This window comes from Mesoplodon densirostris, chromosome 1, assembly GCF_025265405.1.
Source record: "Mesoplodon densirostris isolate mMesDen1 chromosome 1, mMesDen1 primary haplotype, whole genome shotgun sequence".
In the NCBI taxonomy this organism is placed as follows: Eukaryota; Metazoa; Chordata; class Mammalia; order Artiodactyla; family Ziphiidae; genus Mesoplodon; species Mesoplodon densirostris.
The window spans coordinates 170,279,099-170,301,952 of record NC_082661.1 but is presented as its reverse complement, the minus strand read 5'-3'; positions in this window follow the sequence as shown (position 1 = coordinate 170,301,952).

The following is a 22,854-nucleotide window of genomic DNA, read 5'->3' as shown; positions in this document are numbered from 1 at the left end:
GTATGAAGAGGTTTATTACTCACATAATGAGGCTTCCGGGCTTCCCAAAACAGGTTTGAAAATGGCTTAAGACAGCTAGGAAAGGAGACTGGCTTGGGGTTTGTATTGTGTTTAGGGGAGGGGCCCAGGTAGGAGCTACCATACATGGAGAGGGGCTTGTGTGGTTTGAAACTCCTGATGTGCCAAAGCTGGGAGCACCTGAGCTATCAGCAGGCCCGGATGATGCCAGGCACAAGGGGAAGAGAAAGAGTTGAAGCCAAAAGCTGTCAGAAGTCGAACATCAAAAAATGGAGCCAGGGATTTCCCTGGTGGCACAGTGGTCAAGAATCCGCCTGCCAATGCAGGGAACACGGGTTCGAGCCCTGGTCCGGGAAGATCCCACATGCCGCGGAGCAACTAAACCCACGCGCCACAACTACTGAGCCGGCGCTCTAGAGCCCGCGAGCCACAACTACTAAAGCCCGCGAGCCTAGAGCCTATGCTCCGCAACAAGAGAAGGCACCGCAATGAGAAGCCGGCACACCTCAACGAAGAGTAGCCCCCTGCTCGGTGCAACTAAAGAAAGCCCACGAGCAGCAACGAAGACCCAACGCAGGCAATAAATAAATAAATATACTAAAAAAAAAAAAAAAATGGAGCCAGACTCCACTACAGAGGGCAACCCTGGGAAACTTTGAGTGACCTTGACCTGCTCCATATTTAGTAAAACACTCCAGGCATGTGCTGAGGTCATTGCATCTAACTTGCACCTGGTGGGAAGGCATGCGGCCAGATTTTCCAGAGTAGCTGAAAAAGGTCAAGGAATCCCAAAACCCCACACAGAGCAAACAGCTTTGTAGAAGACCCAGTGGACTCCTTGGTGGATCTGCAGCACCTCAGTGGGAAGGTGAAGTCCAGGTAGCTTGTCCTCCATCTGGGAGCTGCTGTCTCCTGGACATCACAATCTGTGTGAGGGAAGTGTAACCTTTGCCTGCTTTAAAGGATTCCATGCTTTTTTGCCTTTGTTACATTATTTGGCCCCAATTTTGGATTATATCACTGGGTGGTGATAATTTAATCAATCACTACCAATGTTCTTTACATTGACTTTTTTGTTGTTGTTTTATTACTAAAAACTTGTTACAGTGAACTTTCTTGTACACGTATCTGAGTAAATCTCCACTGATATATCTATGGATTGCTAAATCAAAAAAATTTGCATTTGGGGGGCAAAAGACAGGAATGAATAGACATTTCATCAAAGAGGATGGACACATGACAAATAAGCACATGAACATATGTTCAACATCAGTAGCCATTAGGGAAATGCAAATTAAAATCACAATGATATTACTACACATATGTCATAATGGCTAAAGTTAAAAGATAATGACAATACCAAAGGTCAATGGCGAGGATGAGGAGAAACCAGATCACTCATACTTTGCTGGTGGGAATGTAAAGTGATACAGTTACTCTGGAAAATAGTTTAGCAGTTTCTTATGAAACTAAGCATATAATTAATTGCCATACAACCCAGCAATTATACTCTTGGGCACATATCCCAGAAAAATTACAACTTATGTTTACATAAGTTTTATGTTTATAAAAGCTTTATTCATAATAGGCAAAAACTGGAAATAACCCAAGTATTCTTCAGTGGGTGTATAGTTAAACCAACTGTGGTACATTCATATCATGGAATATTACTCAGCAGTAAAAAGGAATGAAATATTGATACATGAACAACTTGGATGAATCTGAAGGAAATTATGCTAAGCGTTTTTACATGCTATAGGAATCCACTTATATAACACTCTTGAAATGACAAAATTACAGAGATGCAGACTAGGTTAGTGATTGCCAAGGCTTAGGGACAGGGGTTGGGGAAGGAGGGAGATGGATGTGGTTATAAAAGAGCAACAAGAGGAATTCTTGTGATGATAAAACTGTTTCATATTTTGATTGTGGTGATGGATACACAAAGCTACATATCTGAAAAAAAATTGCTTAGAATTAAACACACACATATACAAATAAGTACAAGTAAACAGGGGAAATCTGAACCAGACTGGTAAATTGTACCAATGTCAGTATCATAGTAGTTCTATAATTTTGCAAGATGTTACCATTTGTACATAAGATCTCTCTATATTATTTCATACAACTGCATGTAAATCCATAATTATCTCAAAATTAAAAGTTTAAAATTTTAAAAGTTGTAAAACTCTTACCTTATGTACAGTCCATTTTCAAACATCCTCAATTATCCCCATAATGTATTTTAACTTTTATTTATTTATTATTATTTATTTTAAAAATAAACTTTTATTTTTAATTGCAATCCATTTCACCAAGTTGTCACCTGGAAAGTCTAGACTAACTTACACTCCTACATGGAAATGGCCATTTCTTTATACTCTTGCTACACTGAGCTAGTTTTTTTTTTTTTTTTTGGTTGTGCTGGGTCTTAGTTACAGCAGGTGGGTTCCTTAGTTGCAGCAGGTGGGCTCCTTAGTTGTGGCTTCAGGCTGAGCTAGTTATTTTACTTTTATTTTCTGCCAATCATACATGAAAAATAGTAAAGTTCTTTAAGTATATTCTGAATACTAAACCCTTATCAGATATATGTTTTGCAAATACATACTGTTATTATCCCCATTTTACCAGTGAAGAAACCGAGGCACAAAGACATTAGGTAGCCTGTCTGAGCCGGTGTGGCTAGGAGGGGGAGAGACAGTGTTCAAATCCCAACATTTTGGTTCCAAAGGGAGGGCTTGAACTCACTCACCAGCACTGTCCTCAGAAGAGCAGGCTCAGAAACAAAGGGTTAAGGGCACTTGGCTCAGAAGCCTCATCCTCTCCCAGCTGAGATGGCTCTACCCTGCAGTCCAGGACAGACCAAGTCATGACTGGTTACCAGACTCTCACAGGCTTTCCCGGGGCTAGCCTGGCCCAGGGGTTGAAAATGGCAAAGTGAAATGACCAAGCCCTCTCCCCTCCGACGCAGGGCAGTGCTTGGAGGTCACTGCCAGTGCTTGTGCTGCCCCCTTCTGATGCACACATTCTTTCTAAAGGGAGCTGAATGCCTTCACTCAGGTTATAGTCTTTCTCGCCTCTCCCTCTAAGCTTATATTATGTGTCTCAGCTCTGACCAGGCTTGCTTTGCTCCTGCTGAGCAACTGACAAGCAACTGAAGAAAGACTCTCTTATTTTCCTCACCCTCTAGTTCTTGTGGTTGGCAGCTTTCTTCACTTATCCTGTCTATCGATCAAGAGCAGCTGTGATGGACAGAAGCAGTAAGGGATTCAGTGTTGAGTGCATGGGAAACGTTCAATGACCACAGTAACAGGCCAGTGCAGGGAGAGATGACGGCATAAAAAAAGGCAGGTGAAGGACACCACAAAGAGCATTTCAGAGCAGAAGGGCACGTGCAAAGGCACGAAGACAGGAGTGAAGACTCTCAGAGGCATAAGCAGGGTGTGTGTGAGGAACTGCCAGAGAGGCTCAGGGTGCAGGGAAAGGGCTGGATCTGAGAGGAATCTACAGTGAGTGGGAGAGAAGTCCAAAATGGCTTCCAGCTTTTATTTGTTTAGGGGGAAATTAAGGGGCTGAGTAAATTCACCCCAAAATAATGTCTGCTTTTGAAGGGACTTTAAAATCAGGACGTCTCCCAAAGAGCTAGGGTCTAGGACGGAGCACATCTTCCCCCAAAGGGTATGTGCTCATCAGACTTTCCATACCCTTCAAAAGGGAATATGGAAATTCCCACTCTTCACTCAAGTTCATTCCTCCACACATGTTTAAAGAAAGAAAGGGACATAGTTTAAAAGCATGATCTTCATTGTCAGTAATAATATCTGACTTATGTTGGATGTTGAATATGAGCCAGGCACTATGCTAAGTGCTTAATTGCATTACCTCATTTACATCTCACAATACTCCACAAGTTGGATACTTGAATAATCTCCATGTTATGGATGAGGAAACAATTTAGGTTCAGAAGCTGATGGCTGGCCCAAGGTCAGACAGCAAGGCAGTGGCACTCGGGTCTGTCTGTCCGGAGCCCACACACCTGACTGCCAGGCGGTGCTGCCTCATGCTTTCTAATGAAGGAATTTTAATTCCTCTGTCCGTGGATATTTTGCTTCAAGTCAATGACAGTCTTTTTTTTTTTTTTTTTGGCAGTACGCGGGCCTCTCACTGTTGCGGCCTCTCCCGTTGCGGAGCACAGGCTCCGGACGCGCAGGCTCAGCGGCCATGGCTCATGGGCCCAGCCGCTCCACGGCATGTGGGATCTTCCCGGACCGGGGCACGAACCTGTATCCCCTGCATCGGCAGGCGGACTCTCAACCACTGCGCCACCAGGGAAGCCCAATTACAGTCTTTTTCTTACCTCTCAGATGAAATCAAAACTTCAAAGAGCTTTCAAATGATCATTGTCATCCAGAAGCATTTAAGCTCACTCATTCATATTTTATTGTCTTGATTATCAGCCAGAATTAACCAACACTCTAAGCATTTAAAATCCCAAACAGGATACATCAAAAATTCATGTTAGACCCTTTAGGGACACTGTGATAACCATATAAGTGATGAAGTCCATCACTAAAGCTCTTCCCAGTGACAGAGTAATACCATCCAGTGAAAATATTCTTTTGAATAACTAGTAGCTAGTAATATCATTGTTATATTTTTATGTAGATTGTAAATATTTTTCAAAAGGTTGAATAATATCCTGTGGGGTGGAATAAATCTCACTTTTTTATCTTTGGAAAGAGAACACGAAGAATGACTTTGGGGGAACGAATGCAAAACCTGTGATGTCACAACCAGATATTTTCAGAATTTGAGAATGAAATGGCTTAAATCAACTAAAAATGTGGTTCTAAGAAGATGCTTGTCAGCAAAGAAAAACTGGTGAGTGATTTTCTGGACAGGATTAAAACTTATGATGTGTATGAAGAGAGTTCAATGCTTACGCCAACAGTTTCTCAAGGAACAGCTCTGAACCCTGTTGCATGTCTCATATTACTAAAGGGAAAGTTCTCTGGGTCTTTCTGTGTTCATGTTTGAGTTCTATTTGTCAAGAAGAAACTTCTTCTGATGTCTTTCAACAAAAGGCAAGTCCAAACGTCACAGATGGCAGAAAGTCCCATTAAGTGTTCCCAGAAAGCAGACTTTTGGAAGCCATGGTCAGAAGTCATCCTGGGGCTTCCCTGGTGGCGCAGTGGTTGAGAGTCCACCTGCCGATGCAGGGGACATGGGTTTGTGCTCCGGTCCGGGAAGATCCCACATGCCGCGGAGCGGCTGGGCCCGTGAGCCATGGCCGCTGAGCTTGCGCGTCCGGAGCCTGTGCTCTGCAACGGGAGAGGCCACAACAGTGAGAGGCCCGCGTACCACCAAAAAAAAAAAAGTCATCCTGACACCCTAGTGTCAGGGATTTCTTGGGTCTTCCCACCTCAAAGAAATTATTAGAAAAGAAAAAAAAAGTTGGTTGCCATTGTCAAAAAGGATGACTCCAGGACTAAAAAGATAGCATCCAAAGATATTGTCTAAAAATATTACACTCGTAGATAAGTTTAACTAAAGTGAAATGGAATTATCAAAAATTTCAGGAGAAATACAGTTCACAGATACCGGTTATTGGGGCAAAAATTGCTCTACGAGAGGCACCAGAAAAGAAAAGTCCACATACATAATGCCAAGAAGGGAGAAACTGGTCAGAAATCATTGCCCCTAATGATGAAACACAAGTCTATTTTAAGCCAGACTGCAATAATTCCCTAGAGCCCAAAAAAAGTCACTACTGGGGACATATTCCAAGACCATAATAGGCCAGAACGAATTACCTCTAGATCATTTGTCTGAAAAACGAACTACATGGACACAACTAGCTGAGGAGAGACTTTGCAAGAATTATCACTAGGGGAGATAAATTCTGCAGATGAGCCTGGCTAAGGAAAATCCTCATGAATAATGGCCAATAGAAAGCAATTTCATGAGAAAAGTTAGCCAGGGGAAAAATTCCTCAATATTCATCACTGTCACAATCAGTGTATAAAACCAGTGTTTTATGAGATGCCTCAAAAATCAGTTGCTAGGGCTTCCCTGGTGGCGCAGTGGTTGAGAGTCTGCCTGCCGATGCAGGGGACATGAGTTCGTGCCCCGGTCCGGGAGGATCCCACATGCCGCGGAGCAGCTGGGCCTGTGAGCCATGGCCGCTGGGCCTGCGCATCCGGAGCCTGTGCTCCGCAAAGGGAGGGGCCACAACAGTGAGAGGCCCGCGTACCGCAAAAAAAAAAAAAAAAAAAAAATCAGTTGCTGGCCTTAGAAAGAGAAGTTTCCATCAAGAGGATTGGCCAGAATAGATGTTCAGAAAAGTCATATAGAAAAATAATGCCCAAAGGTCAAGATGTTTAGAATAAAACCCTCAAAAGAGGCAGGATCTGAAGAATGGTTTGTTGACTCAATAAGAAATGATAAAACTAATTTTGAGGGACTTACCTGGTGGCGCAGTGGTTAAGAATTTGCCTGCCAATGTAGGGGACATGGGTTTGAGCCTGGTCCGGGAAGATCCCACGTGCTGCGGAGCAACTAAGCCCGCGAGCCAAAACTACTGAGGTGACACTCCACAACTACTGAAGCCCGCACTCCTAGAGCCCATGCTCTGCAACAAGAGAAGCCACCACAATAAGAAACCCGTGCACTGCTACGAAGAGTAGCCCCTGCTCGCCGCAACTAGAGAAAGCCTGTGCAGCAACAAAGACCCAACGCAGCCAAAACTAAATTAATTAATTAATTAATTAATTTTTTTTAAAAAAGAGAGAGAGAGAAAGAAAACCTTGAAATCTGGAAAAATTTAACAATTGTTTAAGGGCAAGCCCCAGGGCAGAGGTTGTTAGGGTTATTCCTCAGAACAGTCGGTAGTCAGGTTTACTGAAGGGGCTCTGCAGGGTGATATTCCTGAGAATATGCCTTGGGGCACATTAGTATTCATCACTAGATTCCTTCAACACAAAATATCAAAAGAATTATCATGGTCATGGGTAAAGCTACCAAACCAAATAAAGAACCTTAAATAAAGAACAAATTTCTCAGTAAATGTCATCACAAATAATAGTAGGTAAGTCTAGTCAAATAATGCCATCTGGAGATAAAAAAAGCATATGATTAGTCTGGATAAAAATCTTGCAAGCAATTCTTTAGGAGAGGAACAAGTAATGCATACTTTGTTTTTTTTTGTTTGTTTTTTTTGTTTTTGTTTTTGTTTTTTGCGGTACGCGGGCCTCTCACTGTTGTGGCCTCTCCCGTTGCGGAGCACAGGCTCCGGACGCGCAGGCTCAGCGGCCATGGCTCACGGGCCCAGCCGCGCCGCGGCATGTGGGATCTTCCTGGACTGGGGCACGAACCCGCGTCCCCTGCATCGGCAGGCGGACTCTCAACCACTGTGCCACCAGGGAAGCCCCAAGTAATGCATACTTTGAGCCAGGAAATTCTCCCCAGCAAATGCTGTCAGAAAATCTATGGAGAGGATCCAGCTCAGTGAAGTTCCCTGGCAAACACTATTCAAAGGAAGAAAATCTTTAGAAAAAGGTAACCAAGACAAAACGTCTTAGGAATTGGGAATAGTTTGGAGCAAGGCTGAGCTGACACGAGCTCATGATGCCATATGTTTGTAGCCCATCAGAAAGAAGTGCTCCGCACATACTCTTCGGCAGAAATGACCCTCCTGAGGTAAACTCCGTTATCTCAATTCATTTCTTTTCAGGAAAAACAGATAGCCAAGGTAAAGTAAATCCAGGCCAAGTAGTTCCACTGATGCCATCCTGTAGCACAAACCCTGTAGTCAGTGTCACCCAAGCTAAAGCTTTGGGTCTTCCTTTTGTATTCTATGACACATTTCTGGAAAGCCATGAAGGCATAAAGATTTTCTCCACTTCAAGTTTAATTTACTTGCCTTTAGTGATTCAAAAAAATCTTTTCAGAAGTTTTCACGAGAGGTAACTCCAAACTAAGGTTAACAAAGCTGATAGATAACAGCAAACAGAAATGAAAGCCGCAGCATCAGAGAATGAGGTCAGTCAGGATGAAGTACCTAACAGATAAATGGGAGGAGTGTAGCTCCTTCTCTCAGTGAATAATGGAGACAAGACAAAAATAAAGAACTGATGATAAGATTGGCCAATTTCTACTTGATTTTCATCTCAAGTAAATTGTTATTTATTTGGAAAGCAAGCAGCATAGCCTAAGGATCAAGAGCAAGAATTTTGGCCTCCACAAGACCTGGGTGCAAATCCATGCCCTGGCACTTACTAGCTGTATGGCCATGAACAAGTTACTTAAGCACTCTGTGCCCCATATGCCTGCCCTTCCTAAAATTAGAATTCTAATAAGCTTCACCACGTAAAATTGTTTTGGGGTTTCCATGAGGCAGTATGTACAATACACAATAGGTATTGGCCATGTTTCTGCAGCTTAAACTGGCCTCTGAAAACCATTGCATTAAAAGTGATTATGCAGGGCTTCCCTGGTGGCGCAGTGGTTGAGAGTCCACCTGCCGATGCAGGGGACGCGGGTTTGTGCCCCGGTCCGGGAAGATCCCACATGCCGCGGAGCGGCTGGGCCCGTGAGCTATGGCCGCTGAGCCTGCGCGTCCAGAGCCTGTGCTCCGCAACCGGAGAGACCACGACAGTGAGAGGCTCGCGTACCGCAAAAAAAAAAAAAAGTGATTATGCATATTTTATTTTAGTGTCTTATTCCATCTATTAGTTCAGACTCTTCTCTAGCTTATTTTTGTCATCCCTAATGATATGCCAGGTGAGCTCACGCACGATGCCATGTAATGTCTCTCCCACAAAGTGAGCTTGCTCCCCAGGCCTCTACTCTCTGAGGAGTGGTTTGAAGGTTTCTGCCACCAAGCAGTTGCTGCGCCCTTCCACCTCATGACGGCTGCTGCCACACTGCTCACCCTCCAAGGGCTAACACAGCACCGGGTCCCCAGAGGCAGAGCCCTGGGCTGTGGGGCCTTCTGGCAGAAGTGGGTCTCTTGCCTCTTGGTGCCACCCGTTTTCACCTGGTCATTGTTGCCCCCCGTCTGGAAGAATTCTCTTTGGAAATAGCTCTTGCAGCTTCTGATGGCAGCCCCTCTGCTCCCACAAAGTAAGTAAGACATGAGAAAGAGCTTTTTAATTTATCAAGCTGTTAAAGATGTATGTACAGAGTTGTTCATTAAAATAAGTTTATAAAAATGAAAAACCCGGAGCAATCAGAATGTCCACCAATAGGGAGAATGTGGTACAGCTAAATGATCATATGATTTTGGTATGTATGTGCGAATGTGTGTGTGTGTGTGTGTGAGAGAGAGAGAGAGAGAGAGAGAGAGAGAGAGAGAGAGAGGGAGGGAGAGAGAGAGAGACAGGTGGGAGAAATAAGAGGGGTTTGAAAGGATGCTGTAAAAAAGGGTGGATTTCTTCTCCTTATTCGAAAACTATGTTATTAGACTCAGAATCTACATGACTAAAAAGAAAGCTTCTCTCCTTTTTAGTATTTCTTCCTCCTGCCTAAGTAGTGCCCTTCAAGAACCCAAGGAAAGGGGAAGAGGTTAAAAGACAGACGTGACTGGAGGTTACAGGGCCCAACCTTGATAGCCCACCACCAGGGGGCAGCATCAGAGAGACAAGGGCAGGGGGCCTGCGAGGAGCTCCACGTTTCTGAACTTTTTCAAGCCCTGCCTGCCCACCTTTCCATCTAAGGGTTTCGTTTTACATAAGTGGCCAAAGGAACTCCAGAATCTTGTGTTATTCTATCCCTGGTTCCAATCTGCTTAGCATCTAAACTTTTCTTAAATATTTGAACATTTCCCAAACAACTTCACAGAACAAGAACAAAAACACACAAACGTAGACTGACAACAATTTTGAGAGCTGATTACAAAAAGAGTACTTTGATTTGGTATTTAATTTCTTGTATATTTCAGAGATAGATAGATAAAAGATAGATAGTCAGCACAAAAGGCCTTACTGGAATTCATCATGGAACCATTCCACTATGACTATTACTCAGCCATTAAAAGCAATAATGTAGAAAAATATGTGTTGGCATAGCAAATGTATTATCTTAGAGTGTGCATGTGTGTCTATGCATAGAGAAATATATAGAATGATGGTCGTTTAAGTGATAGGAATACTGCTGAATTTATATTTTGTTATATTTTTCTGCATCACAAACTTCTTTATAATGATCATAAATCTTTTATAAAATTAAAAAGAAAAAAAAAGAAATAAAACTATTTTCTCCATTGGGGAAACAAAGTTTATTTTTTAAAAGTAAAATTTATCAATATGAACCTGAGCAGCCCAAATTTTTTTTTAAGTGTAAAATGTACATTTAAACTTGAGCTTTCACTGTGACTGCTAAATGGATGCTTAATTCCCAGTCTTTGTGTTTCCACAGAATTCTTCTAGACCAGCCTCCAGATGGGACAGTAATGGAGTGAACTCTTCTGGTTACTTGCTCCACGAGTCCTCCCTCTAGGAGGAAAATTGACCTCTCTGGTTGTTGAGATCGTTTGGTGCCTGCTAGTCTTGGGGTCACATTTCTCTGCTGGGCAGAGGGAATGTATTAAATGTCACACTGTTTGGGATTTCTTTTTCTCCCTGGTCCCTTGAACCTGTCAGTACTTGTCAGAGTCTCAGCAGGCCTTCAAGCTCTTGGTTTCAGCTTCTCCACCTACAATTTGGTGGGAAAGTCAGGCTTGTGGTGGGAGATGGGAGACACTACCACATTCTTCATTTAGCAGCTTACCTATCTCTCTGAACACAACCTTAAATAAACTATCGTTCCACTGAAATGCAAGGAGAACCCATTGAAACTGCTCTCTTGTCATAACACTGCCCTTCAGATTATTATTATTATAATGGCCTTTGAAGTTGCCACTATCCATTGCTCATGACTAGTATAATGATCACTAGTACAACCATCATTAGCTAAATGCTTCTAACTCTTTCCTACCAGGCATAGTCCTTCAGGGGTCTCGTGCTCAAGAAGTCAGTCTCTGCTAAATAGACATTTCTCCAAAGAAGACATATAGATGGCCAATAGGCACATGAAAATGTGCACAACATTACTAATTATTAGAGAAATGCAAATCAAAACTATAATGAGGTATCACCTCACACTGGTCAAAATTGCCTTCATTAATATGTCTACAAATAACAAATGCTGCAGAGGGTGTGGAGAAAAAGGAACCCTCCTACACTGTTAGTGGGAATGTAAATTGCTGCAGTCGCTATGGAAAACAGTATGGAGGTTCCCCAGAAAGCTAAATATAGAGTTGCCATATGATCCAGAAATCCTACTCCTGGGCATATATCCAGAGAAAACTCTAATTGGAAAAGATACACCCACCCCAATGTTCATAGCAGCACTATCTACAATAGCCAAGACATGGAAGCAACCTAAATGTCCATCCACAGATGAATGGATAAAGAAGATGTGGTACATAAATACAATGGAATACTACTCAGCCATAAAAAAGAATGAAATAATGCCATTTGCAGAAACGTGGATAGACCTAAAGATTATCAAACTAAGTGAAGTAAGTCAGACAGAGAAAGACAAATACCATAGGATATCACTTATATGTGGAACCTAAAATATGACACAAATGAACTTACCTATGAAACAGAAACAGACTCACAGACAGAGAACAGACTTGTGGTTGCAAGAGGGAGGAGCAGTGGGGGAGGGATGTATTGGGGTTTGGGGTTAGCAGATGCACCCTAGTATATATAGGATGGAAAAACAACAAGGTCCTACTGTAGAGCACAGGGAACTATATTCAATATCCTGTGATAAACCATAATGGAAAGGAATGTGGAAAAGAATATATATATATATATATATATATATATATATATACATATATATATAACTGAATTACTTTGCTGTACACCAGAAACTAACACAACATTGTAAATCAACTATACTTCAATAAAATAAATTTTTAAAAAAGTCAGCCTCTGGTTATTCCACCCATGAACATCCACCTCCAATTTCCAGTACCCCCTGTGACACTTAAATGAGTTAATTCACATAAAGCTCCTAGAGTGGTATGCCTGGAACATAGGAAATCCTCAATAACGTCAGCCGCGGATGCTGCTATTATCACTATTGTTGGTGTTGGGCTAGAACCATGTAATTCTAAACCTGCAGTTGTGTTACTGCGGGGGCTTTCCCCCAGCTCCCCACCACTTCCACGATTTTTCTTTCTCCCTTTACCGAAGTTCCAGCCTGTGTTTCCTCTCACAGCCATGTGGTGTCACCAGCACTTCACAAACGTTCACCTGAAGTGGCTGGTTTTTCATTTCAGCAGCATCAGGATCATGCCTCTGCGTATACAAAGAGCCAAGCCTCATCAGACAGATCTTTCCGTGGATTGCAGAAACATTTCTTTTTTATGTTTGTGTTCATGGAGATGTATTTAGCACTGAATTTTGTGTAAAGTACCCCTGCTTTAGCCTCCATATTTCTTGTTAATTATGCTGAGAAGATAGAAGCACACCAGGAGCAACTTGAAAATAATAATGGTAATTTATTGAACACTTGCCAGATGCAGGCACTGTCCTAGGAGAGACAAAGTCCCTGCCCTCCTGGAGCTTACAGAGTAAGCTGAGCCAATGATGAAGATGAAGCTAGAGGAAGGACAGAAGCCACGGTGCAGATACCTTGTATAGTTCAGGATCTTACAAATTTGGCCAGCCCCAACCTGGGTCTGGACTGATAGCAGCCCCCAAACAGGCAGCCCACGTCATGATGCTGGGTCACGTTGTCTAGGGGGAGCCAGATATCCTCAGGCTTGCGTGACTTGTTTCAGATGTGAGGTGAAAATTTTGCAAATGCGATGATGCGTCTGTATGTGTGTTTCCTTTGGTCATGTCTGCATCTAGCCAGTCATGTGGAGATGAATTAAAACCCCAGCTCTACCCTTTCCTTGCTCCATGACCTTGGCCAAGTCACTTATCCTCTTTAGGCCTTCAGTGCTCATCTTTAAGTGGAGGATAGCAAGGCTTTCTTTACAGAACTGAGGTGAGGATTACCTGAGATAACGTATATAGATCACTTAGCACTGGGCCAGACAGATCATGAACACATGATAATTGGTAGTTATTAGCTTCACTATTATAACAATTAAGTTAACCCAAAACCACTAGGTACCAAGCATGAGCCAGGTACCGTGCTTGGCTCTGCACAGAGCAGAGAAATCAATCCAACATAATCCTTGCACTGAAAGAGCTTCTAATTCAATAGAGGAGCAAATTATACACCAAATAATGATCATACAGACTGACTGGAATCATGTGCCAAGAGAGGAACCACAAGTTGTAAGAGAATCCAAGGCAGGAGAGTTGCTGTGAAAGTAGGAAAGGAGAATTAGCTTAGACCTTTGATCTAAACACAAGTAGGGGATGGGGGGGCAAAGGTCAGACCCATGGACCCAAGATGGTGCAGAGGGAGCCAACTCCACCACCCAGGGTTGCTTTTACTGGGAAAAACAGAACGCAGGCGGCAGCCTACTAGGAGTGCCCATGTAATATCCTCAAGAAAGCTTCCTTCTTCTCCAAGGCTTGTTGTAGCTGACAAACTGGGTCATATAGGTGCCCCCTTAAGGTCTCACAGACACCCTGTGAACAGAGGAACAGTGGGTCTGCTCACAGAAATTTCCAAAGTGCCAGAGAAAGACTAAGCCCCTGTCTCAGGTCCTAGAGCCTCCTGCATTCATGACCACCTGAGGACACATTCAGCAAACCCCCTCTGTGACACAGTGTCTTTATAGCCCAGAGCTACACAAATCGACCTCTAGCACAGATACTTTCCTGCTGGGAGGGTCAATGAAGTCTTCAAGAATGAGGTGAGTTTGATCTGGGCCTTGGGGGGATTTGGGGAAGATGCTCTAGAAAGAGAGAAGAGAGAAGTAAGACAGAGGCAGAGGCTGGAATGCACAGACCATGTATACAGTGTACATCTGGTAAATTATCCTACTCTGCTGGACCAGAGGATACCTGTACTGTTGACAATAAGTCCAGTTTCTAAGTGCTTCAGAGAGTGCTTACATTGTACCGGGTTCTAGGCTCAGGTCCGGCATGCCTTATCTCATCAAGTCCTCACACACTAGATAAGCGACTATCTAAGGCTACAGAGATAAAGCCTGTTAAACTGGAATTCAGCCCTGACCCTAAGACTAAGCTTAAGTCACTGTGCAATCTTACCTTCCAATATGATTGGAAAAGTACCTTAGGGTTGGGTCAGAGAGGGCCTTGAATACCTAGCAAAGAATATTGCATTCAGGGAAGCTCAAACTCTGGAGTGAGAACATTTTGGAAATATCCAAGGTTGTGGTGGAATCTCCTTAGGCCTGAGCAGAAAGGTACATGCAGACCCAAGAACCTGGGGAGCAGAAAAACTCTGATTTGAGATAAGGTGGTGTCTGCTGGGAGTGTGACTCCAGATCCAGGGCACAGGAGAAGTCTCCCCAGGTGCTGGGTGTGCTCACTCTGACACTCTTGGACAACAGTCTGGGCTTCTGTCATCTTTAGACCCAAAGGACCACGTGACTTGTTTCCATGGTTATACATATTTGGGCCCAGTAAAAATGAGCTACCCAGGAGGCTGATGAGGAGAAGAGAGTGGAACTGATGAGAATTTAGTGTCTCGCAGGGCCTCCCCCACTGCCCTGGCTCGCTTGGGACCACCATGGGGGGCCTTGGGCTCCTCCCTTCCTTAATGAAGGAGGAGGGGAAACTCGCTAGAGCTGCTGGAGAGGCAGGCTGTTGGAGCATGGAAAGCATCCAGCCATGAGTCAGGTCACCTTGAATGTGGATGATGACCTTGGGCAAATCTTTGCGCCATTTGTAAAACAGTAGGACAAACCAGGTGATCCTGAAGAAACTTTGCTTTGTTGTTGTTGTTTTGTGGTTAAAAAAATGCATAACCTAAAATTTACCATCTTAACCATTTTCAAGTATACAGTTCAGTGGTGTTAAGTATATTCACGTTGTTGTGCAACACATCTCCAGAATTTTTCCTCTTGCAAAATTGAAACTCCATTAAACAAGAACTCCCATGTCCAACCCCCTTCTGCTTGGTAGCCACGGTGTTATGTTCTCTTTCTATGAGTTAGACCACTTTAGATACATCATATAAGTGGAATCATACAATGTTTGTCTCTTTGTGGCTGGCTTACTTCACTTAGTATAATGTCCTCAAGGTTCATCCATGTTGTAGCATGAGACAGGATTTTTTTGATGCCGAAAGCTCAGCTTCTCTGTACATCAGTGCCAAATCAAATCTCGGAGACAGAGTTTTGGGTGAAGGAGAAAAGGATAGCTTTATGACTTTGCCAGGCAAAGGGGGACACAGCGGGCTCCCGACTCAAAAAACTATGTGTCCCCACTTGGAGAGGATAGCGAGAAGTTTTATAGCAGTGGTTCAAAGAGGGCATGATCAGTTCATGGACATTCTTCTGATGGGTTGGTGGTGAGGTAAGTAGGAGTCAGCATCATCAACCTTCAGGTTCCAACTGGTCTGGGGTCTACATGCTTGTAGGCAGCATACCATCGTTAATCGTTAATTTCTCCCACCTGGAAGGGGTTTCAGTATCTGCAAAACAGCTCAAGGATATTGTTGTGTGTATCCTTTGATAGGGAACAGGGACCTTGTCCCAGGGCTGCACTATTGTTTCTCTTGACTGTTTGTTTCTCCCTGTTCTCACATCCCCTCCCTTCCCTAATTAACAACTGCTTGAATCTGCCCACTGGAACTCAGGGAAGGTCATGGAGGCTGATTGAAGGATATTTCCTGTAATCAAAGAAATGGGGGAACACAGAAAGGCTTTGTGCCCAGGAGCCCCAAAGGGCCCTGCTCGGTATCACTTTTAAGGCTGAATAATATTCCATTGTATATATATGCCACATTTTGTTTATCCGGTCACCAGCTGACAGATATTTGGTTGCATCCACCTCTTGGCTATGGTGAATAATGTTGCTATGAACATGGGTGTGCAAATATCTTTTCAAGACCCAGCTTGACGCTCAGGTTTAAGATGCAATTAGTTTGGTTGAGTGTTTTATTACTGCTTTCTTTAAACAAACAAACAAATAAACAAACATGGAGCTTTTTTTTTTTTTTTGCGGTATGCGGGCCTCTCACTGTTGTGGCCTCTCCCTTGCGGAGCACAGGCTCCGGACGTGCAGGCTCAGTGGCCATGGCTCACGGGCCTAGCCGCTCCACGACATGTGGGATCTTCCCAGACCAGGGCACGAACCCACGTCCCCTGCATCGGCAGGTGGACTTTCAACCACTGTGCCACCAGGAACCCAACCAAACATGGAGCCTTTTGAAGAGTGAACTAATTGAGATTAACACTTCAGATGCTGAAGGGTGACATTAATTTCGGAAGTTTGGACACTCAAAGCTAAGATTTTGGCACTCAACAAAGTCCCAAAGCTGCAGCACCAGAAGGAGCTAGAATAGCCCTAAACCAGGGCCTTGCAGAGAAAGCCCCAGCATCATTACGAACTTCAGAACTTCAGTCACACCATTATCTAGGAAACCCTTTCAGCAGAGATAATGGGTATCTATTAATATAAATAATTTGCTGGATGAGTTATGCATTGACTTGTTGGAAAATACGGGAGATTACATGCCAGGTGTGCAGGAAAAACATTCTTCAAATTCAGTCACGTATACTATACCCCCAGGGAAAAACATTTAGGATCCATACAGTTTCCCTTGAAATAAAGGTTTGCTTTTCCTCTCCTGAATAACATGGTTGAAAGGTCTGGCCAGCAATCAGGCTGGCAGGCATGTTACTAAATATTGGAATCTCTGCCTTCAGCACGATGACTCAGTGGGGTGGTGGGTGTTTGTTAGATGATTAATGTTTCAGTATAGGTGTGCCTGCTGGTTGGGGTGCAGAAGTAACTTAAATCACTAATCACAGAATCCTCTTTAGAGAAAACTGTAGTGAAACCTGGCTGATCCATTGAAACTCTCCTCCCTGGGTTCGTTTCCACAATGAGAATGCCTCTCTCAGGATGGGAGGGGGAGACCCAAGCCATTCTTCTCAATAACAGTTGCCAAGCCCTTGTCTGGGAGTGTGGCTGTGATGAGCAGTCTCTACCCTCAAGGTCCTAGTCCAGCGGGGGAGACAGAGAGAGGTAGGCAGTGTGGGAACAGAAGTAGGAACAAACCTTGGGAGCCCAGAAGAGCAGAACTAACTCAGGCAGAGTGTGAGGAAAAGCATTGCACAGACGACTTCTGACCTGGGTGTTGAAGAATGAGGAGTTTTACAGGCAGAAAAGCATAAGGAAAGGCAGTCTAGGCCGGGGGAAACAGCATGTGTGCAAAGATATCTCGATGTTCAGAAATGCGTAAGAATGGCAGGATGGCTGAATAGCAGAGGGTTGAGGGTGAGGTTGAGACTTGGGAAGGTCTCTTAATGAAGTGTGAGAACTCCAGAACAGGCCCGCCGTACCCCTGCCAGGATCTCTGGGCGGATGCGATCCCATTCCTGGTCTCCCTGGGTGCCCACAATGTCTGACCAGGGAGAGACCACAGCTTACACTGTGCAGCTGTGTGCCCAGAACCAAGGATGGAGAAGGCATTGCTTCATGGGTGACCACAGGCACCACGTTCATGGCCATGTGTGGGGAGGAGGCCCTCAATCACCAAAGAGGAGACCTTGCCAGCTTTGAGGGGATGTTTCCTCTGGTGAGGCTGAGGAGAGTGTGAAGACTACTCACCTCTTGGCTCCTTTCTGCAGCAGCCCTGGCCGTCCCAGTCACTGACCTGAAGCTCACCAACATTCCTGGGATGCAGAAACAGCATCCACTGGCTCCAACCAGGTCCCTGGGTGTCCTGACAGCATGCCAACGAGGGGAAGGTGACACTTTGAGATAGCAGCAAGAGAACATAAGGCAAGGTGACTGCAGGCGGGGAGGAAGCTTTCGTTTTCTCTCAGAAGGACTGGCTGGTGGCAGCCTGCTATTGTCCAAAGCAGGTTACCTGTGGTGTGGGAGACAATGCTTTTTATCATCGCAACCATGGCTCTTCTATCTGGGACACAAGCTATACTGAACGGGACACTAGGAAAAGAGAGAAAAATTAGACAGTGTTAGGCAAACCTAGACTCTCTCTCGGGTGCTCTTTTTCTAAACATTTTAAGACTGAAACTGAGTCTCCTGGGAGAGCCTCTAATGAATATGGAGCAGCCTGCCTCACTAGACAGATTTCTCTTTGTCCAGGAGTTCTGAGTGTCTTCTCTAGCTTCCAGAAACTGTAGGTGATTTTTAAAAATAATAATTAATAATTTAATGAGAGGTAGACAGAGCTGGGAAGAACTATAGAGAACTCCCAGAGCAGGGGGATGACCAAAGTGTGGGGTATGAGGAAACAGTTTTTTTTTTTTTAGCACTGTAGCTATTTTCTTTTTAGTTATATTGCTTTAAAAATACCAACATGAGTCTACACATCGAAAAGTATATCTTCCTTTCCTCTTCCTCCTTCCCAAAATGGAACAATTGCTATCAATTTGTGGGGTTTCCTTCTAGACTTTGTTCTATGCCCATACGGCGTCAGCATGTGTCAATACAGACCTACACATAGCTAGATGAAGAGATAGACAGACAGGACCGGAATTGGGATACAGATAAGGATAGAGACACAGCTGATGTCAGTTGTCCCTTCCTGTTCATCAGGAACAGAGAATAGAAGAGCTTAGCTCTTGGGAACAGGGAGTGAGGAGTACACATTTTCTGTTTTTAGCCAGCTGAGCAGTTACATTGGGAGAGACAAGCCAATACTTGGGAGGAAGGAGAGGCTGGAGAAGCCAGACCCATGGTGATGTTGAGATTTCTAAGACAAACGGAAGAGATGGGTCTAGGGTTCCCTGACATGATGGAGGGCCTGAGCCCTCTCTGTCCCTGGATTGCTGCAGGATCTTTGTAGAAACTTGACCATATGCCCTCAAGCATTGAGGGTGGCCTCAAGGGTCTAATGGCAAATGTGCTGTTAGTGGAGGAAACCACAGGGGATGATGGAAAATACTAAATCTGGTGAGGATGTGGAGCAATTGGAATTCTTAGAATTAGAATGAAAATCATATAGGCACTTTAGAAAAGTTTGAGAGTGTCTTATAAAGTTAAACATACACTGACCATATGACCACTCCTAGACATTGATCCAAGAGAAATGACAACATATGTCCAGAGGTTGCATACAAATGCTCCCAGCAGCTTTATTCATAGCTGCCAAAAAGCTAGAAACAACCCAAATATATCCATCAACTTGTGAATGGAGAAACAAAATTTGGCATACCTATACAATGGAATACTTCTTAGCAATAAGAAGTAATGAAGTACTGCCGTACACAGCAACATGGATGAATCTCAAAAGCATTATTCTAAGTGAAAAAAGCCAAACAAAATACTACATGCTGCATGATTCCATTTATATGAGATTCTACAAAAAGCAAAACTATAGTGGTAGGAAGCAGATCAGTGATCTCCTGAGGTTAGGGGTCTGGGGAAGGAATTGACCACAAGGGCCATGAAAGAACTATTGGGGGTAAAAGAAATGTTCTATATGATGATGGTGGTGGTGATGGTAGATGTCTGCATATGTGGGTTCCAACTCTTCAAATTCAGCAATTAAAATTGGTGAATTTTACCTCAACTCTAACTTCATAAAAAATTGTACTTTACTAAAGCTGACAAAACTTTTTTTTTTTTTTTTTTTTTTTTTTTTTTGCGGTACGCGGGCCTCTCACTGTTGTGACCTCTCCCGTTGCGGAGCACAGGCTCTGGATGTGCAGGCTCAGTGGCCATGGCTCACGGGCCCAGCCGCTCCACGGCATGTGTGATCTTCCCGAACCGGGGTACGAACCCGTGTGCCCTGCATCGGCAGGCGGACTCTCAACAACTGTGCCACCAGGGAGGCCCGACAAAACTTTTTAAAAAATAAATTTAGTTATTTATTTTTGGCTGTGTTGGGTCTTCGTTGCTGCGCAGCAGCTTTCTCTAGCTGCGGCAAGCGGGGTCTACTCTTCGTTGCAGTGCGTGGGCTTCTCATTGCGGTGGCTTCTCTTGTTGTGGAGCACGGGCTCTAGGCACACGGGTTTCAGTAGTCGTGGCTCTTGGGCTCTAGAGCACAGGCTCAGTAGTTGTGGTGCACGCGCTTAGTTGCTCCACAGCATGTGGGATCTTCCCAGCTGAGGGCTCGACCACGGGTCCCCTGCATTGACAGGTGGATTCTTAACCACTGCGCCACCAGGGAATTCCCTAAAACATTTTTTTAACTCAAGCAAAAATAGGTGAGAAGGAAAGTTATAACCAGATTGAGAAATGGGATATAGCTACAGGAAAAGCAGAGTTTTTAGAAAATCATTAGGGAACAACTTTAAATAAATACATCTTAAAACTTAGTTGAAATGGACAATTTTTCAGAAAAATATAACAATAAACTGAATCAACAGAAAAGTTCTTAACGGGTTTTACTATGCTAGATAACCCAGATGCCCCTAAACCTGTCAAGGACAGTGAGGAGTTTGAGGGAGCAAGACTTCTGACACCAATTTCAAGTTTAGGGTCCCTGAGACCACACTTAGGCTTGATAATTCACTAGGGAAACTCATAGAACTCACTGAATGCCATTGATGCTCACGGTTATATTTTTATTATAGGGAAAAGATACAGATTGAAATTAGCCAAGGGAAGAAGTGCACAGGGCAGAGTCTAAGAACGTACCAAACTCAGAACTTCCGGTCTTCCTCTAACTATGGAGTCATGAAGAGTGTTACTTTTCCAGCAGTGATGTGTGACAATATGCATAGAGTATTGGCAACCAGAGAAGCTCACCTGGACCTTGGTGTCCAGCAAAAGAAGTGAGAAGGAAATCGATACCAGGATTGAAAATTGGGATATAGTTATAGATAAAGCAGAATTTTTAGAAAATACCATATTAATTTGAATTACAATGACTTTATGGTGTATTTTGATATTTGGTAAGGCAAATTTTGTCTCACTGTTTTTTCATGTAACTTTCACAACTACTTTCAGATATTTGTTTTCCTTATAAAGCTTGGATTCTGTGTCAGTTAAGTTGCCTCCAGTTGCAAGTGCACATTGTTTATATTCCATGAGTTGACTTTAATTGCTGTATAAAAATCTTCTAAGAGATTACATTAGGATTTGGCACTAAAGTGAAAAAGTTATTGTGAACACAGAAATTCATGGAAACAGCAAGTGGAAAATGAATTTATATTAGTAAAGGGAATTTTGTTATCAAAGGAATGACTTCATTTTTCTGTTTTCTTGCAAAGCAAAATCAAGAGGTTTATAGAACCAAGAAATAAAGCTACCCCCAATCCCCCTTCACACACATATGAAGTCTATTATCTTTCACTACAAGATCCATGCAAAAGGATTGTAATACAATGGAAAATTTCCCAAATCTCTTGAAATAGATACAAGAAATTCCAAAGCAATGAGAGATTGTCATCACAATTCACGTGTTTTGAAGGGCTACCATTAAGACGTAAAACATCTGTTTATCAAAACTTCCTGCTGGTTTTGAGCAGAAGAGATAGGGGAGCACTCTTTTTTTAAAAAAGATTTATTTATTTATTTATTTATTTATTTATTGGGCCGCATTGGGTCTTCCTTGCTGCGGTGCAGACTTTCTCTAGTAGTGGCGAGCGGGAGCTACTCTTTGTTGCAGTGCGCGGGCTTCTCGTTGCAGTGTAGTGGAGCACTCTTTAAGAAATGCCGCATCACCAGTGTTTCTAATACCCCAAGGATAATATTGTGTGATAAATGCAGACTTCAGTGATTCTGAGTCCAAAAATGATGGAGAAGAGTTGGACTTTGGATGTGAAGATGTCTTAGGAATACCTTAACACATTTATTTCACTTCTATTTATCCTTTTAACTATGCATGCAATAATGTATGAGATGGGCACCAACCCAGACTTAGATCAATCAGAGCGCAGCAATACCCTGACCACAGTGACTGGCCAATCAGAGTGGCTGACTGGCTCTGGGCTTTGTTCACTCCTTAGTCTAACTGGCCCCTCCCCATGCTGGATCTTGGAAGCCCTCCTATGACCACAAGATGAACCAGTCTTAACATGAACTAACACCTGGCTAACAGTGCAAAGAAGCAAAAGGACCTGGATAGTTGATGACTTTATCGAACCACAGGATCACCTCAAGGCAGTATGAGTTGGGTTTCTGTTACTTGCACACTAAAGCTTCCTAAATGAATGTTAGTGGATAGAGAAAAAGATAATGAGTGAGGACACTCAAGGCAGCCCTGCTTCCCCAACCTGGGGACAGAATTATCCTACTATCCAGCTCTGGGTCAGTCACTGATCCATCTGGTGAACCACTGGTCACGTCTATTGAGGGCTCCAGAAAGGCTCTGCTGTGAGGTGCGCTGTGGAAGTAGAGCATCTTTATATACTTTTATAAAATAAGAAAGTGGAATTCAGGGATATTGGAAAGTAGAAAGATATTTGGAGCTGATCCGTGCACATCTGTTTTTGTGGTTCATACATGTTTCCAGATCTTGATTTGACTTTTATGCATTCACAGAACAAGAACCTAGGCCTGAAACAATGAAATCAAGCACCTATTTTTACTTTATTTTCATGTTGATGCTAGCTGCTTCCAGAACTGTCCCCAATGAGCCCAGACACACTGCAGGACCATCAGCATAAAAAATCATGTTATGATGCTGGCCTGGGTCACTGCTGAGTGAGCAGATGAAGCTAGGTGAATCTAGGGGTGTCTGTGACACTGAAAGAATCACAAATCT